Raw genomic sequence first — 23807 nt, forward strand, 5'->3', positions numbered from 1 at the left:
TCTATTGCCATCTATAACTTAGAGGAAATCATAGTCCTGTACCAGTAAGAATGTCAATGTGTAACTATGCGAACAGAGCTGAAAGAAACATCTTGAATGACAATTAATAGTAGTTTAAGTAATGTTAAAGAAAAACCAATATTAAATGCATTAGTTTATATAGCTATTGTTATTATAATTTGTTCTATTATAATATTATTCTTGGACGAATCACAGCTCTGAATCAAAGCGAATGTAAATATGCGGATGGACCTGAAAGAACCTAAATTAAACAAAAAATAACATTAAAATGAATCAAAAATATTAAACTGATTAATAAGATAAAACCATACAGGTTAAGGTCATTCAAATGTATATTTTCACTAAGAAGAAAATGTAAAATGTTGATTTAAAAATTATACATATTTTCATATGGTTTTAACCTTTTTTTCCATTTTTAGCCCTATGAACGTCAAGAAAGACAATAAAGAAAATTATATGTCAATTATAAATTCAATTAATTTTAAAACAGCTATAACAATTGCAATAATTTTAATATAATAATAATAATTATTATTATTATTATTATTATTATTATTATTTAGTAGGGCTGCACAATATATTGTTTCAGCATTGATATGGCTATGTGCAAATCTGCAAGTAACATTGCCGGATCTGCAATGTCAAATTGGGATTATAAATAACCAGAAAACAGTTCAAAACATGTGATTTGCGGAATTGTTGCAAGGATTAACTCAAATTTAATAAGATGAGAGACTTTTATTTGGATGTGTTTTTTTTAAGGCTTGTGACTGTAAGATTTTAAGAGAATTCTAGCCATTTGGGCACAAGAACTTAAAAAGTTTGCCACTTTAATGAAGTTTAATTGTCTTTAATCTTTTAATACAATAGTATAAAGACTATTCAATGTTGTTTTAGGTTTGAGTATTAAATCTCTATACTTCAATACTGGTAAAGTCAAACCAAAAACTAAGTATTGTTCATTTAATTTTTTATCTGCGCTTTAATTCATTTTCTTTCTTTCTTTTTGGCATAAATTTATGTATTTTATGCAGATGCATTCGATTACAAATCATTTCAATCAATATAAAAATATTAGGAATTTTTTCCAAATAGAGTCATCTTGTAAAATTATTTGCAGATCACAATTAGGACTGGGCGATTTGTCCTAAAAATTGAAATCTCGATTAATTAAACATTTGAACTCGATTACGATTAATGAACGATTATTTGATTTATTTATTACATATCTTTGCATTCATAGTTCACAGATAGGTTTTGTACAGTAAATATGCTCACATATCACAAGTGAGAGATTTATGAATGAAGGGTGCTTAACTTGATTTTAAAATAATTCAAGATAATACACACTACCTGCTATCTAAGATTATTTACTTCACCGTTGAAGAACTGGAATTAAAACACACACTGCCTAAAACAAACAGTTAAACAAAATTAAGTATTATTATGTTTTTCATATTAAAAGTAGAAAATAAGCAGAATCTCTTCTAAATGAAATACATCTTGTATATCCTGTAAATAATATTTAACAGAGCATTTATTGAACCTTATGTAAACAAATATTTTAATGTAAATAATAGTTTTATTGCAATGAAAACATGCTGTCACAAGGCTTTTCTGATGGTAGGGAAAGTAATTAAAAAAATAGATTGATTACAGGTTCTGAATGTCAATTTAGGCCTAATAACATAAACAATTTAAAAATAAATAAAAAAAATTGCAGAAAAACAAAACATCAAAAGGTCATTTTTTCCAATATTGTGCAGCCATATTATGTAGAATTTTTAACTGATCTTAGGGAAAACTGTATCATTGCATACTTTTTTAATATGCTACATGATACATGTTTATAAATTCTATTTGCTAACAAAACCTGCACTTCATACACTTTTATGTTAAGTTTATATAAAATTTCTGCCCCAGGATAGTTTATTTAATTTCAGTTTTCACAGAAATAAAACAAAACTGTAAAACCCTAATTACACTTAAAAACCTCCCTAAAAATCTTGCTTCTACAAAACAATATTAAAAAAAAACACTAAAAAACCTTTGAAAACATCTGCCTTTAACAGTTTGACCTGTTTAAAAGAAGGACTTCCTGACTAGCATAAACAAAGTGCAGAGAATTGAGAATGGCTGCTCGACTCGGCTCGGGGCTCTTCTTCTGACACTAATGATTGACTTTTCCCCTCCTCGAAACGCGACTGACGTCATCAAAGCCAAAGCTGAAAACAGACCCGGGGGGAGGGGGGTGCGCTAGAAGGACCACATTTCATGAGCATTACATTTTCACAGCAAAAACTTTGCACAAAAAAGAAATGTTTGTAATATTTAGTCAAGCTCTTCCAGGAGTTGGGCTTTGTGCAGTCAGTGCGTTTGCTAGTTTTGCCCTCTTTCAGTGAGCAGCTCAACACACAGACCTTCCTCTGTAGCCTCTACTGACGTCAGCAGTCGCCTAGCAACAGGCTTTTGGTGTAAAAGCAGCAGTGCTGACACTGTTTTCAAATAAGACTGAAACACACAGAGGGAGAGAGAAAGAGAGAGAGAGACAGACAGATGGTCAAAGTGAGAAAAAAAGCAGACAAAAAAAAGAGGAGGAAAAAGGAGAGCAGCTCTGCTTTAAAGATATGTGGTTTATAGCGGTGTAATGTATTAGCACAGAAATTGAATGCTGCCCTAAATATGCAAAAATGTGAAGGCATTAAGCTTTCTGAAAACTTTTTACATAGACCACTTTGATTTAAGGTAATACATTTTCCATGTCTTTATGGAGCAATATACATGCAGAAATTAAAATGAAATTATTTTTACTGAAATTACATGTTGAAGACAAAATTATAAAATTAAATAATAAACCAAATAAAAAGACACATTAAATAACTTTAGAATTTAATTATAAAATTTCTTAAATCCAAGTAAAATATTTTTAATTATGATTATTATTTTTTATTTTTTTTATTAATGAATAACATTTTGGTAAAGTATTGTAAATAAAGTTTTTTTAAAAATTCAAAAAGCTTTGATAAAATAAGTAACACCTTAAACAATTTATTTAAATTGTAAATAAACTTTACAAAGAAATGTAAATCTATAGTCTTTAACTGTTTTTTTTTTAATTTGTTGTTCTATTTGCTATCTTTTTATTAATTGTGAAAAGTTCAACCGACACCAATTGCTCCATACCTATTTCCCAGTTTGATTTAGCTAAACCTATTATATGCCTTCACAGTAGGGCTGCACAATATATAGTTTCAACATTGATAAATCGCAATGTAATCCATCGCAATAGACACATTGTGAGTATGTGCAATGTTGAGTCTGGATTATAATTTATCATTTTGCAAATGTTTATTTGAGGCCTGTGACAGTGTGAGGATTTTAAAAGCATTCAGACATAACAAATTGTACCGTTTGTAACCTTTTTAAAACTTTTTTACCATTTGTAAATAATTGTATTGAATTGTTTATAAAACGAAGACTATGCATTATTATTTTACATTTGATTATTCAATTACTCTACACAAAATATTTTATTTTAAGAAACATTTATAATATTTTGGAGCAGTAAACATGTAAATTATAAATAAATAATTCAAATGAATCGGTGACTTTTGCTGTCTTCATAGTTTCAAAAACAAATTAAAAAAACTAAACAATTTAAAATGGCATCTTTTCTGCTGAACATACTGTTGTCCTAAAAACTAAAATAGAAAATTGTAAATTACACATACCATAGAAGTATAGAAGAAAATGCTGTAAGTTTTAAAACCTTGACTTTTCCAAACCGTGGTATACCCAAAACGATTATCATCCCATGCTTATACCTGAATACAATTCCACTCATCGGAAAACAATTAAACGCTGTTTATTTATTTTGGATCTTTTTCTTCATTGAATTCATCTGATGCTGGTAGATTGTTTATTATATTATCTGCACTCCCTTAATCACCCCAATCAATCTAAAATTAAAAATTCTTCCCGAATACTTATTCAACTCATCATGGTGAAATTTTATTAAAATCGCAATATATAATCGCAGGATAAAAAAAGTGCAATGTTAGATTTTCCCAAATATCGTGCAGTCCTACAGAATAATTTACATGACAAAATTAAATGTAAGCAACTCTTAAATAACTAAAAATATTACGAATTAAAAACCCTTTTAATGTGATAAACCAGTAAAAGATAAAACTCACTTCCATTTTAGTATTTCTAAAGTATAACATTTAATAATTCAATGTGCATCTCTGATTATTACTTCAACCACTAGAAACGTGACTGTAATAGTGTTTCTACAATGTGTACAGCATTTGCATTCATTATAAATATAGGTTTTCTGTAATAAAGCTATTAAAATATTATAAACCGAGGAGTGTGATGAATAATCAGAAACAAATTAATAATAAACATTTAAAACCCGCATGCCTTTCATTCTCATGTCATGAAGCTCAAACAGCCGAAGCCGAATGACAATCCCGACCTTTAAATAAATTAGACACAGGCATCCCGAGCTCAAATACTCACCCATACGACCCACAAATCCCTCCTCCCCGTCAGAGCAGACCATGTTTTCGTCCCCCCGCAGCTGGCCGAGTGAACAAACAGCTTTTTCAAACCGCTGGACACATACGAGGATCAACAACGTCCTTGTAGACTTAAGAGCTCCTAGGCCAGCTTAAATGTTTGAGTGTCTGGAAACCTTATGGTGCAATAAACCTTCGCCGATAAGCCATGCAGAAAATCCCTGGGCCTACTTAAAACCAATGAGATGTGCTAATATATAAAGAGGCGAAGGTGTGTGCCAGACGTCCCCCCGTTTTTGACCCACGGGTCTCCTATAGTGGCCGTTCACTAAAGGGAAGGTGCGAGTCTGCCACTTCAACACATCCAGGAAAAGCTGCACTTATCTCTCACATGTTTCCATGAATGTGCCCAAAATATATAGACACTGCATGGATACGGCAGGCGAGAGCATGTACACACACACACACACACACACACACACACACACACACACACACACACACACACACACACACACACACACACACACACACACACACACACACAGAGAGAGAGAGAGAGATAAGAAGCTGAAGAAATGAGGAACAGCCAGAGTACAATTTGACAAGAGTTATACTCATACGGCTTGTCCTCAAATATCCTGCAGTGCTAAATTAATCAAATATATCAATGCTGACCAAGTCAATCACATGTAGACTATTAAAGAGAAAAAAAACACACTGCACTTGAATCAAGACGAGTTAAAAAAAAAAAAATGTGGCTAGGCATGTGATGGTAGCCAACTTTCTTTTAACGATGATTACGGAGGCTTTTATTATGCTATTTGATATTATCTTGATAGTGACATAAGCAAAAATAGTGCATATACAAAGTAGTCTACATTGATTTATTGTTTATTATCATTTACCGCAAAACGATTGTTTCAAACATTAGATTTCTTTCTTAAGCATTATAAAGTATAATAGGTCTTAGGGCAGCACAATATATAGTTTCAGAATTGATATCGCAATGTGGGAGTCTGTAGTCACATTGTATGGCTGGGCGATTTGGCCTAAAATTAAAATCTCGATTAATTGTAATTTGATTACGATTAATAAACAATTGTTTTATTTATTCAATTTATGTTATTATTTGCCCCTTATAGTTTACTGAGAGGTTTTGTACAGTAAATATGCAGTACTTGATATAAAAATAAGTGAAGAAAACACACACTATCTACTATAGTTATTAGACATCAACATTGAACAACTTTGCCAAAACACCAACAGTCACAAATAAATAAGTTGCACTTTTGGAAACAAAATAAATTATTTTCAATGTGTTTCATATTAAAAGTAGAAAATAAGCAAAATCTTGCATATCCTGTGAATAATATTATAAACAGTGCATTTCTTGCATCTTCCGTAAGCAAATGTTTTAATTTTAAAAATATTTATGTGATGAAAAGTATGCCATCTCAAGGCATCTCTCGCATAGCTTCGTCAATCGACAATGTAGTGCAAATTAACACAATAGTAACAAATGGCCACATGACTCCACACGCAGTAATTGTAATTGTAAAAAATTTACCTGGAAAATTTTGATTGATTATAGATTCTGAATGCCGATTACTTTTCGATTAATCACCCAGCCCTACAGCAGGGATCTGCAATGTAGTTAGGACTATATTGACCAGACATTACAGTTAACAACATGTTGGAGTAAGTTCATATTTTAACCTTCGAGTAAAAGTTTTTTTTTATTTGCATGTGTTTTTAAGGCCTGACTGTAAGAATTTGAAGCAAACTTGAGCCACAATAAATGGGCACAATAAATAACAATATAATAACAATAAAAAAACATTTGTATCTTAAAGATTAATTAAACATTATTTAGTTATTTACTTAATTAAAACGATAGTGTTATTATTATTATTTATTATTATATTAATAATAATAATAATTATTATTATTATTATTATTATTATTATACAGTGCTTATTTAATTTCTACTTCTGAATACTGTTTGACTCTACAATAAAGGATAAATTGTTTGTTTGCATCTTTTATCTGTTGTATTAAACTATGCTTGATATTTTTTAAGTATATTTTAATATTTTAAATGCACCAAACTAGATTGCCTATATTTACTGAGAAATGGATACAAATATTCATTTTCATAATGGGGTGTACTTAATTATGCGGAGCACTGTATTCTTCCCTACAAAATCATCCAAATCAATCTAAAATGATGAATTCTTTACAAGGTATTCAAGTTATCAGGTGAACGCATTTATATCACAATATATATCGCATTGAATAAAAATATTGTAATGTTAAAAATTATTACTTAATTATTACTTAATAAAGTACTTAATTATGGGGAGCACTGTATTCTTACCTACAAAATCATCCAAATCAATCTAAAATGATGAATTCTTTACAAGCTATTCAAGTTATCAGGTGAACGCATTTATATCACAATATATATCGCATTACATAAAAATATTGTAATGTTAGAAAATATTGCAATCAGTAAATATTATTGTATTTACTGAGATCAAGATTGTGAAAATGTTTGCATTATGATAAGGTTAGTAAAAATAAAAAAAGCAACTAAACTTTATTAGTCATAATCTCCACAAAAATGTAATTAATAAAAGTGTTTTTATTCATCAGTTGGGTTTAATTGATCACTGATAACTAGTGCTGGGAAAAGATTAATTAATCATTAAATCAATTAATCACAATTAATCATATCCAAAATAAAAGTTTTGACATAATATACATGTGTACATACATGTATATATTTAAAAAAAAATGTGTATTTATTTATATGAGCAATTCCAGAGTTATAGATGTGACATTTACAGCAAAATCTCAAAACATAAATTCCTAGAAAGTATGTTAACATTATATAAAAACATCTGTTTATAACATCTGTTTTTCCAAAACAACTACCCAGAGTGATGGAAGGAAAATAAAGATGCGTTATGGATGCAACACAAAAAAAGTCTGCGAGTTTACAGTATACAACAAACTTTGTAGAAATTCTGTGAATAAAACTCCACAACCCAAAAGAAATAATGCTAATCAAAAGGAGAGTGTTGCTCGCTATAGAACAAACATGACTAATTTTATTTTATTTAACATTTTGTGCCTTTATGTGGAAAAATCTCCGTTATGGATGCGACATCTATCCATTAGAACCCCATTCGAGGGACCCTCTCGAAAATGAGATGATTCATCTCAAGGGGCTATCCCATTCAATAAATTCAATTCAATTATGGATGTGACAGATGTGAAATTGGCACTTGTGTGATTTTGGTAAATCAAATATAATTCTTCAAAAACATTAAAAGACTTTTTTGAGTATTTTTAAAGCACTGTAAAATACTTGGTTGCTTAAAAAAACACAGAAACACAGTTTCGCTATTTTGGCAAAAACTTTTTTTTTCATGGCAAAGTTGACATTTGCATGGAATTGCTCATATATATTGTTGGAATATCAATCCAATTCCATGCGTGTTCAATAAAAAGGTCAGGAGAGGATTTTCTAAAAATATTAGTAATTCATTAGAAACTCATGAATGATTCGATGACAAAGCTCTGTCTTATGTTACACCAATACAATACAAGAATTACATTCAGGAGGTTTACAACAAGTCTACATTTCCCTGACTGCAGTATTAATAAACAGCTGATATTAAAAAGTGCTATATGTGTGTGTATGTGTGTGTGAGTGATGCACATTATATGTAAAATTGAAATATCTATGTAACAAAACTGTTTTGCGTAGTTTTGTTTTTATGTATGTGTATGTATCACACATGTACATAATAAATATATACAACAGACATCCAAATATTATGTCAAATGTTGATTCTGGATGTGATCAACCGCAATTTATCTTTGTCCAGCTCTACTATTAACAAATGTAGCCTTACCGAAAAAGTTATAACAAAGAACATGTTATAAAATAATCTGAACATTTTCAATCAATAACTCAGGCATGTTGTACACCAGATTAACATTTTTTTTTTTAAATAAACAGCTTATTAAATCTTCAAGCATTTGGTGATGTGAAGAAATCAATGTGAATACAACAATCTAAATAATCCTAAAATCCATTCTAAAAGTAAAAAAACTACTCGTCAGTATTGGGAAATCCCTCCAACATCATTATCCCAATACATTCTATTATTAAAAAGCACATCTAGATTTACCACAAATAAAAAGCTTCAGCTGCAAATTGTAAATAAAAAAGAAAGAAACCAAGAAGCTAATCACTAGGTATAGATCAATGCACTGCACCGTTAGTAACAGTAACCAAACTAACAGCAGCACTTCGGCACTTTCAGCAACTGCTGCTCAGCTCAGCTCAGCTCGGCTCAGGCAGCATGAAAAACTAAAGAGCTGCAAGCTAATTGCTGGCGATCATGACGCAAACGGTCTCCACAGTAACGCAGTTTTGGAGTAGCCGCTCCAGCATTTCCTCATCTGTTTGCACTCACACCAGCAGGCTGACAATGCACTCGCTGCATCCTGTTTCAGTGTGCAGACAGCAGCCTCTGTTAACCCTTTCCTCCTGCACCTCAATCACTCACGCTACAGGTGCTGTTAGGACTTTAACATTTTTTTAAAAAAAGGGATTTTGGGGAAGAAATGGTAAGGAACAGCTGGTTTTGTGTTACGGTTCTTTGTGCGGAGCTGCAACGGACAACTTACGAAGTGAGAGAGATGCAAAGAATGCGAGTGAAAGCGTCAGCCGTTGAAATATTCCAGCTTGGCGCGGTTCCTGGCACAACAGAGAACATTTATCTGCCGCTGCCCTCAATAAAGAGCACATTTCACATTAAAACCGGCCCAACACATTATTAGATGATCAAACACTATTACCAACGGGAACCCAACTATAAATCTAGCCGAGACTAAACAAATTGACAACTTTTTTTAATAGGATAAATATGTTTATTTATTATAAGGCATCTGTTTATTATTATTTGTTTATTTTTATTATTTATATAACAACGAAATAACACAAATAACTTATTACAAATATATATATGTATATATATGTATGTATATATATATACACACACACACAAACACACACACACACACACACACACACAAACTCAGAATTGTTAGCCCCCCTGTTTAATATTTTCCCCATTTTCTTTTTAACAGACATAAGATTTTTTTCATTTACTAGGTTATAATTAGGTTAACTAGGCAGGTTAGGGTAATAATTAGGCAAGTCATTGTATGATGGTTTGTCCTATAGACTATCGAAAAAATATATAGCTTAAAAGGGCTAATAATATTGAGAAATATTGAAAATAGCCAAAATAAAACTTTCTCCAGATGAAAAAATATTATCAGACATACTGTAAAAATGTCCTTGCTCTATTAAACATAATTTGGGAAATATTTACAAAAGAAAAAAAATTAAAGGGGGCTAATAATTCTGATTTCAACTGTATAATTAATCATCACAGGGAAATATGCTCATAATGTAATCTTTTTTTATTGTTATTATTGTACAAGGGGGAAAATACAGTAATAGAATGCAGTGCATGGTTATTTGTAGTTCAAATCATTTCAAACCAACAACAACAGTTTTTATTAGAATAAGGAGGAAATAAATTTTAACTGAAATATATGTACATACACTAGCAGTCAAAAGTTTGGGGTCAGTAGGATTTTAAAATGTTTTAAAAAAAACTGCAACATTGTGAATCGTTTTGCACTATAAAATAAGTTTAAAAGTAGTTTATAATTTTATTTAATAATTTATTCCAGATTTATTACTCCAGTCATCAGAGTTGAATGATCTTTCAGAAATCACTCTAATATTAACTTTAATTGTTATTATTATTATTATTACTATTATTATATAATTATAATGGTAATAGTAAAAAAAGCAATAATGACTGGAGTGGTAATTTCATTTGAAACTACATAAGTAACAAAAATATATATTTAATAAATAAATAATTCACAATTTAATCATTTGTTTCTTCATTTAATAAATGCCTTGATGAACAACAATTTTTTTCTTTAAAATAATAAGTAAATAAAATAAAATTGACCCAAGCTTTTGACCAGTAGTGTACATATTTAAAACAAATATGAAAAAGAAACAACATAATTAATAAGTAAATAAATCATTATAAATAAATAAACAATAATAAAACTCATCGACATTATGAATTTGCTTTTGGTCTAAAAAAAAAGTGAAGCATTAAATCTGTCTATTAATAACGATGATGATGATGATGATCAAAATAAAAATTATTTATTAATTATATATTATGAATTATATTATTTGAATAAGTGAATAAGTCCAGTAAAGAGTACATGATTATTATACAGTAGTTGAATTAAATTTATTTTTGGGTACTTGACAAAAAAATGTCAACAGAAAAGTTAAAATACATAAACCTAATTCATATTATTAATATTAAAAACAACAAGAGCATCTCAATGACTCTAAAATGACAGTGGTGCGCTATGAAGACTGCTCCTCACTGTCAACAAGCCCCGGCTGCTCTTTTGAAATTTGCGACTTTGGGTCGTCAGAGGGAGGATTTGCGTAACTCAGTGTTAACAGATACAACACACACAACCACCAACTCACACATGCTGCAGAAAGATGCCAGTTTCTCAGAAAAACACCCGTCCGAATTAATCGCAAAAATATATGAAGATTCTCCTTTTCTTTTCAACACACACACACACACACATTCTCCAACCACATCATTCAAAGATTAAAAACACACAGAGTACAATAAGAAGATCAAATCTTTTTTGCTTGTCTAAACGTCGTCATCTTCATTTATGAATGTGTGAACTCCCTTTTTTGATTGTTTTTCAAGCAGTAATGTTCATCTAAAAAGCTAATATATGAATACTGAGCGTTTTGTCATGTCTGAACGGACTGTTGCCTGCTCTGACCGTGCTCTTGAGGCGGCAGTCTGTAAATTGTACATGGCAATAAGTAAAACTTGGCCTTTTTTTCTGTAGACATGCTCTCATACGTCACTGCTTAGTGACGTCAATGTTATATCATTCCACATGGCATTAGTGCAGGAGAACGTGACAGCTGAGAGGAGCTCCACCGGCTCACACACACACATACACACACACACACACACATGCACCTTTTCTCTCTCTCTCTCTCTCTCTCCCTCTCTTTCTCTGTCTGTTCTTTGCATTTAAAGCTTGTTTAGAGGCAGTACTTGTTACTATAAGACTGCTGATAAAAACTTACCTTGAAATAGATTTGAATTACTAATAAGTTATAGTTCAATTGTAAAATTAATTAAATTGGTTATTGCACATGGATGTTTGAGGTGTGTGTGAAATAAAATTAAAAGATAAAAGGTAAGTAAAAAGAATACATATCAATAATACCATAATTATGTAAATGATGCGAATTGCACACTACATTGTAGGAAGTGTAGTTATGAACTGAAGGTAAATAAAAGAAAAAATGTACTAGAGAAATAGAATATAATATTAAATAAATAGTAAATATTAATATTAAAGGGACTGTATCTTAATACATTTAAATAAATTGTCTATTGCAAATCTGATGTTTGAAGTGTACTTATGAAAAAGGTGAATAAAATTTAACTAAAAGGTAAAGAAAAAAGGAAATAAGTCCACAGTAATGCAATATAAGTTTTATGTGAATTTTGTTTTATAAAATATTAAAAATGATGACTGAAGGGATTATATTTTAACTTCAAAAAAGTGTAACAGTGTTTTGTGTAACAAAAAAAGGAACAAAACAAAAATACATTTTAAATATAAATATAATATGTTTTATTAATTTGACAATTGTAAAATATGACACAAAAAATGTAATTCAAGAAACATCCAGTTCTATAACTTAACATTTAATTTTATAGTTTTTGCATACTGAACAAGACATTTTTAGTTTTACAGTATGCAACGATTATAGATTCTGGTTGTACGATTCCAGAATGCAGATTATTATGCATTCATTAATTCCAAAACACTATTATTTTAAAATTCCCCATTTAAAGTGTTATTTATTGCTGCTCAGTAAAACACAAAATAATAATAAAAACAAACAATAGTCCATTTCTCTTTGGACTTAAAAATTTGTGAAAATTAAATGGCAGAACAATAAATAAAGAAAGAAAGTAAGAATAAATAAAAAAAATAGCATTTGTTCAATGTAAATCTATTGTGTGTAATCATGTAAATGTAAGTATTTGTCTTTTAAAGAGAACAAATATAGTCAAAGGCTGCTGAACCTCTGTATGAAAGGCACTTTTGATCAACTTTATTTCAAAATTGTTTAGCATTTTAATTTTGTATTTTTTTTTCTTTTTAAATCAGAGTAGAAATGTATATATTCCATACAAAGTATGAAGCTGACTGGTCAGTTCTTGCCACATGACTTGTGGTGCGCTCGCGGATTTCTGAAAAGTTTATCTGTTTCCAAATAGGTGCGCCTGGATTGTATCAACTAGGCCGCACCTCCATTGGAAATAACGAACTTGCGCATACAAAAGATGTAATTTGTGAGAAGCCCTTAGTTAATAGCCTCAGCCATAGTTAATGCAGTGTGCGTGCGTATTAGCCTTGGTGTACAAGCTCGGAAATTCAAACTAGCGTACAGTTGGCATAACTTAGTTTAGTTGCAGGAGTTTTGTTCCGTGCAGAACTGCGGTGTTGAGAAGCTTTTACAATTGATCAACTGTGAGGAATTAAATTGTGGTTAATAGTGAAATCAGGTAATCATAGCATTCTTACAACAAAGTAGTGTGCTTAGGCATGGGACGAAATCTGTTTTCATGGTAAACCGCGGTTCGAAAAAGTCAAGGTTTTAAAACCACTAACATTTTATGCAATGCCGTTTCTAAGGTATGTGTAAGTTTTTTTACTTGCGTTTTATTTACTGTTTACGACAACAGTATCTCCAGCAGAAAAGATGCCATTTTAAATTGGAAACAAATGTTTGCTTTTATTTTAATTCTTTAGCTTCATAAAAAAAAAATAAATAAGGAATGTTTATGGAAACAAAATACAATGGTTCTATAAAAAATTTAAATAAAACACAATGGACTACAATAAACATCCACTCTGATTACTAAAAGGATCATACTTTAATCACAAAATATTTAAAGTGTACTCGTAATTTAAACCAAAAAGACCTATGAAAATTAACAAAACAAAATAAACTTCTTGCATTTCAACAGCTCAGTACAGAAACAATACTGCTGACTGTACCTGATAACTCCATGCTTTGTGCGACAGCGATTGTCTACTATTTTTAGTCCTCTGTATTATTAGAGTAAATCACTGTAACAGCTGATGTTTCAAAAGTCTCAATGAGACGTAGAGGCTGCAGCCCAACATCATTGTTGCACACTATGGCAGAAGGCCATGCAATGCCACACAGGGTTTATTCCTTAAATACACACACACTTCATGCTGATGAGTGACTGCAAATGCTCCAGCTTAATCCAATGCAGAGCCTGAATCAGAGCTTCAGATCGCTTTCTATTCACAAATAAACATACCAAAAGAGAACATTTCAATAAACTAAACTTAACAACGAATGGAGGAACCATCAACTTTGCTAAATAAAGGCAGAATAACATTCAGATAAGATTTTTGCATATCAAGACCTTTATATCTAATGAAAAGATGCACTTATGCGATTGCTCTCCTTCCTTTCTTTTTTTTTAATAGCTTACATAAACTGACGTTGGCCTGATGATGTTTTACTGTGAATCTCTGCACGCACTTTCACCTCACTAACACCTCATCAAATCCCTCTCATCAAGTCAAATGAATTATGAATTGTCCGACTCGCTGTTCTTTCATGAATGCATAATATGGAGCTCTTTCCAAATGTGCCGCATGCATTGCAGGGGATTCCCGGTGAGGGACGTCTCCTACATTCAGACGTCCCATCCGCGAAAGTCATCTATTCATTTTAAAAACTGAGGGAAATGATTGTGAGCACTCATGGCCTCTCTGTGGTGCACGCACGCACAGTTTACATGTTGTTGTGAATTGTTGGCGGTTTATATTGCATTTTAAATATTATATACAGCTAATCAAAAATAAGAAATCACTATAAAGTTTCTTTGTTTTTCACCGTAAACCAATTGTGAGATAAAAAAAAAAAAATAATAAATGGTTTTGCATAAAATGACAGTTGGTCAAAACAACAACAAAAATGCTTCTTGTTTTAGGCAAGTTTATTTTTATTTTAACATTACACCAACTTCAGATAAATTAAGAAATTTTTGGTTTATTGTCCCTGAACTTATTTTATATGTGGATCAACTGTCATTCCCTTGAGGAAAGTAAATACTCTAAAATAAGATTATTTGTATTGGAAATGTCAATTTTACATACATTTTTTATGTACATATTGTCATTATTAATATAATATAATATAATATAATATAATATAATATAATATAATATAATATAATATAATATAATATAATATAATATAATATAGGGCGAAGCAGTGGCGCAGTAGGTAGTGCTGTTGCCTCACAGCAAGAAGGTCGCTGGTTCGATCCTCGGCTCAGTTGTCGTTTCTGTGTTGAGTTTGCATGTCCTTCCTGCATTTGTGTGGGATTCCTCCGGGTGTTTTGGTTTCCGCAACGGTCCAGATACATGCGGTACAGGTGAATTGGGTAGGCTAAATTGTCCATAGTGTACGAGTGTGAATCAGTGTGTGTGGATGTTTCCCAGAGATGGGTTACAGCTGTAAGGGCATCCCCTGTGAAAAAACGTGCTGAATAACATCCTTCCTCTCTGGCAACCCCAGATTATTAAAGAGACTAAGCCAAAAAGAAAATGAATGAATGAAAACAGACAAAAAAAGAGGTACGAAAAATGACTGACAATGATTTGGAAACATTGCTCACATGTTGTAGTGCTGTGGATGTATAAACCTGGGTTGCAAACTCATAAATAAACACTTACAATCAGATCATGAGATCAGCGAGTACCGATTGAGTCGTCAACTTAAGCTAGAGTCGTAAAATGTGATTATTTGCCGATACCGATCTTTGGCCGATCCATCGGAGCATGTCTAAATATAATATAATATAATATAATATAATATAATATAATATAATATAATATAATATAATATAATATAATATAATATAATATAATATAATAAAATAAAATAAAATAAAATAAAATAAAATAAAATAAAATAAAATAAAATATAATATAATATAATATAGAAGTTGAGCATTTTTCAAACAAATTGTACATTAATAATTGATAGATGTTTATTTATAAAATATATACTTATATATTATATATATATATATATATATATATATATATATATATACTTAAATGTCCTTTATTTCTAACCTACGCATCACAACTACAATTGTTACCTCACATAATTATAAAAAAATAATAATAATAAAAATCAAACAGCCATGATCAGATGATTAATCAATAATCATGACATGCCTAACAGCGTTTTTTAGCAGAGTGCACCATAATGGAAACACTGTCACATTCGGCAGTGAGCTGTTAAACAAACCGGATTTCATCAAATAAACACTGCTCAGCTTGTGGAGTTTCAAAGATACAGGCCTTTATGACAGCAATTTAACCTTCTGTGGCTTTAGCATTACTTATGTTTGTGGCTAAACCTTCTGGCCTCACATTTATTGTTGTGATGTTGAGATGTCGAGATGGAAAGATTTGCAGAAACCTTACCTAAATTTCCCAGAAGCTGGCAAAACTAAAATAGCTGAGCCAATTAGTGATTGTTCTCATTCTCTTTTCTGAGGTCACCATCATCACGAAGGCCCCAAAATCTCCATGAACCATGAGCAAAACACCCCAGAGACAAAAAAAAAACACCTGCCAACACTCTTAAAAATACTTGGCTCCACACAATTACATCATGTTGTCACAACACAAATCAATTAATTTAACTTAATCCTTATTACAAATTTAGGTGGATTGAACATAAAACAATTAAGCTGTCCACAAAAAGACCTTATGAATAGTGTTGTTTCCGCTCATTTTAAATAAGTCGGTTTAAACAAGGAGCAAATGTAGTTTTATCATCAGTGAATTTCACAACTTCCAGAACACAAGTCACCAATAGCAAATGACCGAACAGCATTTCAGTCTCATTTTCAATTACTGCAATTGCAACAAACATAAACAGACAAAATATCAATTCTACAAATATTTAAACATATGACTTTCCTTAGTTTAATATGAAAAAATTAAGTTAACTTATCATCTTTTACAAATTTAGGTGGATTGAGCATTGAACAATTAAGTTGTCAAAAAAAATGAACTGTGTTGTTTCAGCTCATTTTAAATAAGTACACTCAATTTTGAGTGTATATACATGCATGAGTGTGTATGTGTGTGCGTGTGTGGAACAACACACGTATTCATATTGAACCATTCTGTTTGTATTCCAAACTGAACACTTCACTTTAGAATTTGGAAAATAAATATTGTGTAAACAAAATGCCTAAAGTTTGTGAAGTATAGTGTTCTTAGTGCCACTGCCCTCAACAAGACAGCCCAAATTACGTACTGTAACTGCAACGTGCGGTCTGCCCCTCCCACACTCAAAGAAAAACAAACAGTCATGCATACACTGGATGAGCTCACTGTAATAGGGCTAGCAACATTAATGTGATTAGCAGAACATAAGAACATGCTTAGGGCATGTGTCAATCGAAACATTTTCACGCAGCTGAAAATGCCAGCGCTCATACAAAAACTGTCAGACGTGAGCACCTGAGAGCACGTCTAAAGTACTGCTTTTAGGTCATTCTTCAACTATCGGCACATTTTAAAAAATAATGTTCAGCATTTCATGTATAATCGATGGTCATGCTCACTGAAATAGTTAGCACTCCTATTGAAAACAACTGAAAAAATATGCAAATAGTAGTAAGGGATGCAAGTAATAGTAAGGGACACAGGTTCTAGGCACAGCCAGGAATTATTCACTGTTAACATTGAGCCCCGTTACACTTTTCTTTCTTGAAAAGAAATAATGTTTCATCGTCAATCGGCATAAAAGACATATTTAGGGCGGCACGATTAATCGATAAAAGATCGCGATCCCGATTCAACCCCAACATGATCTTAATCCAGCATCTCTACAATTCAGCCAATTACATTTTCAAGTTTGGGAGAAGCATAAAGTCAGACACCTCCAAACAGTCTTAAAAGAGTGACATACTGTATTTATAAGGTATATTTCACCAAAAAAATGCCATTTTTGTCCTGCTGTAGTGATGTATTTACGACGACAAAATCACACGTGAGCTGACACACTGTTTGAGAAAAACAGCAATAAAGTTGTAAATAACATTCAGTTTATTTGCTCAAAGTAATTGTTTGGGGCCGCGCGGGAAGTATGAGTTGCATGTATGCATGTAAATATCGCATTTTAAAAGTCATGATTATGACAAGCATTTATATATTTTTTATGTGCATGAAAATAAATGTTTACTAGGTCAGTCTAACTACTCTAGCCTATAATGTTGTGTATATACAATGCAAAAGGGGAATCTGATAATGACAAATGTCTCATTTTACCAGTGAACAAAATGGTCTATTAATGTTCTCAATGACAAATGACAAGCATATGTCTAAAACATATTAATTCAACTTCACAATGATAAGTAGTTGTATTTTGATCTAAATCACTTTACTGTGAATTAACGCCCAGGACATATTTGAAGTCTATACAAAATTTAGCATTTTACCAACAGTAGAGCTACACATAGGCCTAATATTATTGTTGTTTTACTATACGTTTGAGAATTAACAATAATAGCCTACTCAAATTAACCTTTATCTTAGATTGACAGAGTCGTCAGAGAAAATCATGATCTTGATTTTAAGCAAAGAAAATCATGATTTTTATTTTAGCCAGAATCCTGCAGCCCTAATATTTATGCAAAACAATATGCTTAATCTGAAAAAAAAAAAAGAATAGTGATCTTATTAAATTTTATCATCATTCTTTAAGTGATCAAAAATGTATTGCTGACTGGGATTGTGAGTGCAAAGATTAAAATGACAATTCATTTGTAATGTGGGGCTGCACTGTGATCTTTAAATACGGAGAAAAAAAAACAAGCTGTATTATACCTTCATTGTTTTGATGGCAGAAAATCCTTTTCGTCTTTGACCCATATACCAAATCTCCAGTCCATGCATATTAAAAATACATTCAGGAACTGCTTTGAGACACAACATGGCAAAACTAGCTTGAGTTGACATGAAAAACAAGAATCCACAGAGAGATGAAACATGAAAGCCTTATCCATATGTTAGCATGGGCAACAGTGAAACATCCAGTCAAGCTGCTCTCTCCCACAGCTGACCAACATGCGCCCATCAACCAACTTACTTAACAATTAACAATCCACTTACTCCATTAGCTATAGCCTTAAGTAGACTAATAAAGAGAATGCCGTTTCATGTAAGCAAAGGCCGACTGACCACATCAGTGACCTCTTGATGGTTTTACCTTGATGTCGAGAATTCAATTGAACTAACGCATATAACTGAACACCATTCTTTACATACTAATAATATGCAAAGAAATTCTGCCACACAACTGACTAGTCACGCTGTTTTTTGTTTGTACATTCTATTTAATTTTTCATCTCAGCCTTATTTGATCACCACGAGTGCAACTACAACATCTGACAACATGCAAAAGACTTATGGGCCAAACTAAACAACACTTCCTTAATCTATCCTCAATGCATCCATTGTTTTACCCTTAATAATAAACAAATTAGAAATGATCACCATAAATACATAACTTATCACATAACCGTCTTCTTTTTAGGTGTTAAATGATAAAAAGCATTTATGTTTGCAATTACTCCACCTTACGTAAAGACTAAATTGAATTTAGACTAAAATTCATCAGAAGAAGAGAAGTACTTAAAAATGATAAAATGTTTTTATGCATTTTGAAAAAAAATATATAATGGTGCAAAAATCAGCTGCTGGAATTTTAAATTTAATAAGCATTTTTATAAGCAAGTAGATGAAGCTGATTATCACAACCAGGGCTGCATTTTATTTTTCTGCGATAAATATTTCAATATGAATACAGTTTCATAAGATTGTTTAAACGGCACTATTTGATGGTTTTCTGGGACTAACAGTAATCAGCTACAAAAATTTAATTATCAAAATGTAAAATAAGCTTTTTCTACTTTTATTTGTCTTGTTTCTAGTCTAAATATCAAAAAAATTCTTAGATCAAGTAAAAAATATTGTTTTGTTTTCAACTTAAGAAGAAACGCGTTTCCTTAAAACAAGCAAAATTATCTGCCAGAGTAAACAAAATCTTATTTTTGCATTGAAATGTAAATAGAAATAAGACAATTTGATTTTTTTGCATAAATCATATAAATTTTGTATAAATAAAGTAATTAAATACAATTTTGTAGCTCCACATAAACTATAATCCAGGGGTGCGGTTCCGAAAACCTTGTTTAGCTAGCTAAGATCGCAAGTTCCGTTGTTACAAACATAGTTCATTGATTTGACTTTTCCCAAATCCATGCTTCCAAAGAACATTCACAAACTGTATCGCAAACTTGTATGCTTGCAACTACACCTCTGGAGATGTGGTTAGAAGCATAGTTCCTGGTTGTGTTCTATTCGCCGTTCTATCCAATCATGTTTAAAATATCAGTACCAATTTGGTACCAAATTCCAGTCTCATAACAACACTAATCCAGACTCAACATTGCATGTGTTGCAATGTGACTATTGTGGATGAGCACATTGTGATATTGATGATATAATGATATATTGTGCAGCCCTAAAAACACATCTAAAAACAATAACAAATTTCTATTAATGCTATTTATTGTTTTCTAATAAGCCTAGGAAAAAAAAAACATCTTCTTCTCTTAAGATAAAAGGGTCAAAAACTCCCATAAAACCGCCAGAGCTTTACCAGAACTGATATGCTTCCTAATTTGGTCACATTTTTTTCACAGATAAAAATTTCAGGTCATCACAAAATAATAAACACAAGAAAATAAAATGCATGCATATTGTTTTAACTTGTATAATCAAAACCTAAGGGACTTAATTAAAATAGTAATGTACAAAATTAATTTGACTTTACTTTTAAGTAAGCTTCCATCATAAAGTTAGCTGCTTAACACAAAAAAGAACAGCATTGTTCGCTACTCGGCCCCCACAATATAACGGCCACTCCACTTGCTATGATAAAAGTGACAGGGCTTTGTTATGATTACGAACTGATTTAAAGATCCAAGCCACATAAACATTTCAAACGGCATGACTACTGCGAATAGTGGTCCATCTTAAAAGCGCCATAATCCTGCCATCGGTTCTAAACAGAGCTCAGGCTATGACGAACATTGGGCTGAAAATGCAATGAGTCACAGGTGGCTTGAAGAGAGGACTAGAGCCACTTCTCTCTGTGTGTGCAAGAGAAAAAGTCATGAGGCCATACGTGAGAGACAGCAGCACTGACTGGAAGTGCACAAAAAATAAATACATTTAAATTTTACTACACACAAGAATGAGAAAAAGACAAAGCAGCACTTTCAGGAGCGAATAAATTCATATACACACATTTAAAGAGAACTTTTTTTTTGTTTGTTTAAAAAAATACTAATTATTTACTCAGCCTGACGTAGTTTGTAACCTTTGTGAGTGTATTTTGTTGTGTACACTAAAGAAGATATTTTGAAAAAAAGCTGGAAACCATTGACTTATTCATTCGTTCATTTGTTTTTAAAAAGTCCCTTTATTAATCTGGGTTCGCCACAACGGAATGAACCACCAACTTATCTAGCACGTTTTATGCAGTGGATGCCATTCCAGCAGCAAGCCATCTCTAGGAAACATCCACACACACTAATACACTATGGATAATTTAGCCTACAAAAATTCACTTGTACTGCATGTCTTTGGACTGTGGGGAATACCGGAGCAACCGGAGGAAACCCTCGTGAACACGGGGAGAACATGCAAACTCCACACAGAAACGCACACTGACCCAGCCGAGGCTCGAACCAGCGATCTTCTCACTGTGAGGCGACAGCACTACCTATTGCACCACTGCGTCGTCGACCATTGACTTATATAGTAGGAATAACAAATACTATGGAAGTCAATGATTAAAGTTTTTCAGCTTTCTTCAAAATTGCTTTCTTTGTGTTCAACAACAACAACAAAAAAAAGGTCTAACAAGACAATCTAATCAATCGCAATTATTTTGTATTCTGCGATATTATAAATTGCGATAGGAATAAAATTTCACTAGATTTGTTGAATAAATATTTGGAAAGAATTGATCATTTTAGATTGATTGAGAAGATAATGGGAGTGCATCTGAATAAAATATAAGAAACAATCTTTAGGCATAGCTGAATTCAGTAATGAAAAAAAACACAAATTAAATAAACAGCATTTGTTTGTTTTCTGAGGAGTTGTACTGTATTCAGGAATACATTAATTAAACAATCAAATGTAAAATAATACAGAATAGTCTTCGTTTTATAAACGACTGAATACAAATGGTACAATTTCTTAGGCATGAATGCTTTAAAAACCCACACACAGTCACAGGCCTCAAATAAACACTTGCCAAATGATCAATCATAACCCAGACTCACAATACATGGATAAGACCTCAATAATTTTAGGTGATGCAATATATATTGCCAATACATAAAAACTAATTCCAGCAACATTTCAGCCCAGGATTTCTGTATTTACATTCTGATTCCAATGCCTAGTTTTTTAATTGATAAAATGACTATAATTAAATAAAATATTCTTAAGAATAAAATATTAGGTGTTCTTTGGAGAAGTGTACTTGCATTGTGATGATATTGTATTGTCATTCTGGCATTAAATAATGAGTGGCATAAAATGGTCTTAAAAATGACAATAACATCTTTATCGCAATATATTTTGATGCAATATATCGTACGACAATAAATAGATATTGTGACAGGCCCAACTCTCACACTTTTAATGATTGCACAAGTAGGATTCCAATTTTTTTAATATGTAAAAAAAACCAGTAGGTCATTTTAAAGAAAAAGTATTGCTTTAGGCAGATCAACATAACTACAAAATGTATTTACAAAGGTTTAAGTATATTACTACTAAAAACTATAATGGAACATTAAACTGAATGTTTATTATAATTATAATTTACATAATACTAATTAATAATATTAATAAAATTAAATAAAATTGCAAGAGTAATAATATGCATTTAAACCCCAGCTGTGTTTTGTGGAGAGAAAAAAGCTGTTCACAAGGTCCGTCTGAACAGGATCGTGTGCATGCGAGCACGAGAGGGAAAGAGCTGAACTATCAAAAACAGTCAGAGAGAATCAGACTGAGAGATCAGTGTCTCTTTCACATTGTGACTCAGTCTGAGAAAAAGAGGAGAAACTTTGCACGCAAACACCTATTGAAAATTCAATGTGTATGTACAGTGCTCAGCATAATTGAGTACACCCCATTTGAAAATGAATATTTTTATCTATACCTCAGTGAATATAGAAAATTTATTTTGGTGCATTTAAAGAAAACATTGATTAAATAGATATATTTATTAAAATAATATTTTAGTCACCAAACATATTTAGAAATTGAAAGACAATACAATTAAACTCAAGCAAAATATTTCATAACCTACAAAATTTCAACAAAAATGTAAAAAAAAATTAGCTTCTCTTGATTTTTCTTTTTTTATATGTTTTTAATATTTTTCTATAACATAAATTTGGGTGTACTAGTTTTTGGATCGTTATCACAAGTTATTTTGTTAGATAAGCTCAAGATGTGGCTTCAGTACTGACTAATCTAATGTATACGCACAAATATAATATTGTATAGCTTCCTATTAAAAATATGGATTTAAAAGAGAGATTTGTGGGAGGTGTACTCATATATGCTGAGCACTGTAATAGCTCATCTTTAATCAGAATTAAAATAAAATCAGAGCACACACACTGATCTTGTGTTCAATGTGCAACAGTACACATTATAGCTCTATTTGGGAATAAACGTATTTTTCTTAAAATTTTAAATGTAATAACTGACCTACACTCCCTACCAACCAAAAAAGGGACTTTCACAAAAACACCACAAACAATTTTCACATACCATAGATTCAATTTTGGTTCCCCAAAACAACTTTTAGTGAAAAGTTCTTCAAAAGAACCTTTTTTATAA

At 31.4% G+C, this 23807-nt stretch overlaps 1 protein-coding gene and 2 long non-coding RNA genes across 3 annotated transcripts in view; 1 reads left to right on the forward strand and 2 right to left on the reverse strand.

Moving 5' to 3' along the window:
• Nucleotides 1-23807, reverse strand: part of pde3b (phosphodiesterase 3B) — a 96216-nt gene that overhangs the window by 68995 nt on the left and 3414 nt on the right. The gene's annotated exons all lie outside the window — the stretch shown is intronic.
• Nucleotides 1584-5131, reverse strand: LOC147835998 (uncharacterized). Its single transcript, XR_015495726.1, has 2 exons — nt 4546-5131; nt 1584-2532 (listed from the first exon to the last, which is right to left on the reverse strand). It is a non-coding gene; the product is annotated as an uncharacterized LOC147835998 (long non-coding RNA).
• The window catches only part of LOC141375371 (uncharacterized), a 16387-nt gene continuing 4308 nt past the window's right edge, over nt 11729-23807 (forward strand). Inside the window, exon 1 of the long non-coding RNA XR_015495729.1 lies at nt 11729-11912. This is a non-coding gene — a long non-coding RNA (uncharacterized LOC141375371). The remainder of the gene's footprint in view (nt 11913-23807) is intronic.

The sequence above is a fragment of the Danio rerio genome, chromosome 7 (assembly GCF_052040795.2).
Source record: "Danio rerio strain M-AB ecotype USA chromosome 7, GRCz13ab, whole genome shotgun sequence".
Classification (NCBI taxonomy): Eukaryota; Metazoa; Chordata; class Actinopteri; order Cypriniformes; family Danionidae; genus Danio; species Danio rerio.